We start from the raw sequence: 4,771 nt of genomic DNA on the forward strand, positions 1-4,771 counted from the left end.
GGAGGGGGGAAATCTAAGCATGAAAGTAGAAAAAGTACTATTAGGAGCAGGAAAGAGATTAAGTTTGAGTGGGTGGATGTACAGGAAAGCTATAGGTGCCGGGAGGGAGCGGGGCGGGGAGGGGGGGGGCGGCAGCAGCGGTGGTGGCAAATACACACGCAGCACATGATATATTTGAGTAAAAATGTAATGAAACCCGTCAGGTTGCACAAAGGATATATGCTAATGATGATGACGACAATAGCGTTCAAAGATGCTTTAATTCCTGTGGGCTGTCCTGGGTCTGTGGCTCCTCTTCTGCTTGCGAGTTGAATTAGCTGAGAACTGAGGTGTCCAAAGTTTACATGTACTCTTAGGCCCTGGGGGAGGCACCTACTCTCTTTCCTCTTTATTGGTTACAAATGTTTGGTGTGTGCAACATAAAAATATGGAGTACTTGAAGAATGAAACAAATCAATGTATTATCACTTTCTTTGTTCTCTGTGTGCAAATGTGTGTGTGTCAGCAAGATGCACTCTTAAACACAGTTCCTATAATGTTAAATCTCTGGATTCCTTTACCCTATAGTTGTTGCTTTGGGTCCTCTGATATACGTGTAACCATCTCCAACCCCAATTTCATAAACCACCTTTGTCTGTATTCTGTATATTTGTCTGATTAGAAAAATACTCCGTACATAAGAACATACAATGTTTTTTTTCTGTATATGGTTTATTTCACTTGGCATATCGTGATATCTTTTATTTTTTTTCCACATTGTAGCAAAGGTCATGACATCCTTTTGTAAGGCTGGATGTTATTGTGGCACACACACACACACACACACACACAGAGACAGAGAGAGAGGGAGAGATTCCCCTTTTGAGATGATGGGTCTTGCTATATTGCAGAAGTTTCTTATGAGTTATTGGGCTCAGCTGATCCTCCTCCTCTCTCAGCCTGCTCATTTAGGAATGAGGATCACAGGCCTGAGTCAGCACTGCCAGCTTGAGAAACCCTCTTCCAAAGGAGAACCAGATTGAAATTCTTCTGGATCTTCTGAGATTTTCCTCTCCGTTCCCATCCTTACCCACACCATCCAAGGTCAGTGTTTCCTCTAGAACAACCCCTACCAATTTGTTGACAGTTAATAGCTCTTGCTGTTCTAGCAGGCTTCCGCTGTTTTCACTCACAGACATTGAACTAATTTGACGGAAACAACTGCTTCGTCCCTATCGTTAGAGCACACATGCGCTTTTGATGAGAACTTGGAATGAATGTTTTGGTGCAGATGTTCTGACGATGTGGTCCAAGGACAGGCCATGTCAGCATGACCTAGACAAGTTCTCAAGCTCCACATACCAGGCCCACCATATCAGACACTGTAGGATGGGGCTCTAGAGACCTTTGTGTTAATATAATCTAGAATTTGTTAATTGACGGCTTACAGAAATAATTTATAGCTGCAGATGACACTTATGGGAGATTTACTCTGTGCCAAATATTATAAGTTTTTCAAAAAATGTCAGTTGGTTTTCACCTCGTGATAGCATCCAGAACACACAAGGACCACATCTCTACTGTTCTCACTGTAGGACGCACCTTGGGCAATGCATCTTGAAAGTAGGAATGCCTCCTTTGTTTAAAGTCCAAGCAATTGGGCAATACTGTATGAATGTACTTGCCAACGCTGTGTCTATCTTGTTTCGGTAAAAAATAAGTCAGTTCCATATCCGACAGCTAATCACCAAGTGATTTCTAGTTAGTAATGAGTAAATCAGCTATAAGGTAGAATTGCAGAGTCAGGGAGTCAGAGTTAGAATTAACCCTAGATACCTATATGTTATGAACAAGGTCTTTAGTTCCACAGAGCCAGCCATATTCTTAAAGTTGGCTGGTCCAGCTTGAGACCAATGTACGAGAGGGAGCACACCCCTAACAGTGCCTGGACGGCCAGGCCCCAGAGGCTAGATAGCCCAGAGATACAGGACAGAACCAAACATGACTGGTAAAAAAAAAAAAAATCAGTAAAGTGATTTCTAATGCTGCGCTGCTATACTCTTAGACTGGAGCTTAGCATAATCACCATCAGAGAAGCAACAGTGATGGGAGCCAATGCAGAGACAGACAGGCAGCCAGTAGGTAGAACTCAGGGAATCATGTGACAAAGGGGGGTAAGTATTATAGGAGCCAGAAAGGTCAAGAACACCACAAGAAAACCCTCAGAATCAACCAGTCAGAGCTCACAGGGGCTCACAGAGACTAAAGTAACAATCAGGGAATCTGTAGAGGTCCAGCTTAGGTCCTCTGCATATATTTCATGGTTGCATAGGTTGATGTTCTTGTGGGACTTCTAACAGTGGGAGCAGGGACTACCTCTGACTCCCTTGCCTGCATTTGGAACCCTTGTCCTCCTACTGGTTTCCTTCATCCAACCTTAATATAAAGGAGGTGCCTAGTCTTTATTACAACCTGATATGGCATGTTTGGTTACTATTCCTGGGAGGCCTGCCCTTTCCTGAAGGGACAGGAGGACTGGATCTGGAGGAGAAGGGAGTTGTGTGGGGGAGGACTGGGAGGAGAGGAGGGAGAAGAAACTGAGGTTGGGATGTAATATATGAGAGAAGAATTTTTTTTTTAAAGGAAAAGAGTTCATGTTTGATGTCCAAGTGTGGACACTTGCCTTGGAAATATGACATTTAGTATGTTCTTGGCAGTCACAGTTTGTCATTTTTCCAGAACTCTGCTAGACTAACGTCATAGCTTTGCGTTCCTTTGTTTATTTCTAACCAGGATCTGGCCTTCCAGACCTCAATTTCAACTTCAGCAAACCTCAGAGAGATGACGGCAGTTCTAGTCTATTTTCCCAGATCACGACTCAGGATCATTTTATTTCTAGATGTTTCAAATATTCTTAACATTCATGTTAGGAATATTTCCCACCTCTTATATAGCCTGTATGACTATTTAACTTTGACGATAGGAAAGTCAAAGTTTATTTTATGTCTGTTCTAGTTCAATTTCTCCTATTTAGTTATGCCAGTAATTACATTTATGTTTAGATCCTACATAAGCCATAGGATTTATAAGTGTAATTAGTTATCAGACATATTCTGATGAAGTGGCTATTAAATTTATACCCATTTGGAGGTTATATTTAACCACCATAAGAAAAGGGATGCCTGGTGTGGAAGGTCCTTCTGTCTATGTGTTGCTTTTATTGGTTAATGAATAAAGAACTGTTTTGAGCCTATGGCAGGGAAGAACAGAACTAGGCAGAGAAAGCTAGGCTGTATGCTGGGAGAAAGAAGGGAGGAGTCAGAGAGAAGCCAAGGAGCCTCAGCTGGAGGCAGATGTGCTGAAACTTTGCTGGTAGGCCACGACCTTGTGGTGATGCACAGATTAATGAAGATGGGTTAAATTAAGATGTAAGAGTTAGCTAATAAGAAGCTAGAGCTAATGGGCCAAGCAGTGATTTAAATAATACAGTTTTTCTGTTATTATTTCAGGGCTAAGCGGCCAGGAACAAACTAGTGGCTTCCTCCCTACTACAGATACCCAAACACAATACTGAATTACTTTCACAATTGGAAAGGCATGCTATTAAACCTTCTATCTTCTGGCCTCCACCTGCTTGTTTACATTTCTACCACGAAATTCAGAGTCCATAGGTTAATAGCATCACCAGGCTTCTTGTTCACATACTTAACAGAATTTATATTTTAGTATCATTAGAAAATAAGTTCTCCCTTTTCAATACAGTTGTGTGAAATGTGTGAAGTTCAATTGTCTAGGAAGGGGGTGAAGTTATAAGTGTCTGATTGGGCAACGTCTTGGGGCTGCACATGGGGACCTGGAGTTGACATAAATTCCTGGACTGTGGTCTTTCACCTATATGTCAGGACTGTTTGTCAACTCTACTGCTTTTTACTATCATTCACTCAATACTTTTCTTTCAGTTATCCACCCTGAAAAGGAGATCATTAAGTCACGGTAGAAGCTGTACTGGTAAACACCCAGCTCAATGTTGTCCACACAGTGACTCTTTGTCTTCTTCCCCTTATAAATCTCCCCACAGAATTTGCGTTGCTGTCATCTCTGCACCACTGACATTATTCACAACCTTTGATGGTATTTAATGTGCCAGTTATACCACCATTATAGTTCAGTCCCTAAACTAAAGTATTTTATACCAAGCCTAAGCAGTTAAAAATTACAAAACAAACAAACAAAAAGCCAAAGAAAGAAAAATAGACTAAAAACCAAAGCTTGATAATCATCACAGTGTATGGATCTAAAGACACAACAATCATGAATACAGAGCAACAGAGCCCAGATTCTTATATGTCCTTTAATTAGGCACACTCATCACTACTTCTAAGTTCCGTAATTTTTCATGCTAATCAGAATGAATAATCAAGATATGCACTTGAAAATGGAGGCAGAAAGAATAACTGATATAAGCCCTGCTTTGACACCACTGAAGTAAAAGCCACCTACGCCAACCTGCAGGCTTTCGGGCAGTTATTTGTTAGCTAACAGTATTGCTGGTGCTCTACTTAGGCTTTTCTACTGTACTAAAACACTAAATAAACCAACTTGGGGAAGAAAGAGTTAATTACATCATACACTTGGATGTCACAGTCCAGCATTGAGGGAAGCCAGGGCAAGAACTCAAGGCAGGAACCTGGAGGAAGGAACTGAAGTAGAGACCACGGAGCAATGCTGCATTCTGGTTTGCTTAGCATGGCTTGCTCAGCTTGCTTAGCTTGTGCTCTTACACACCTCAGGG

This window comes from Alexandromys fortis, unplaced genomic scaffold (genome assembly GCF_014885135.2).
Source record: "Alexandromys fortis isolate MF-2015 unplaced genomic scaffold, M_Fortis_MF-2015_v1.1 scaffold_172, whole genome shotgun sequence".
NCBI classification, from domain to species: domain Eukaryota; kingdom Metazoa; phylum Chordata; class Mammalia; order Rodentia; family Cricetidae; genus Alexandromys; species Alexandromys fortis.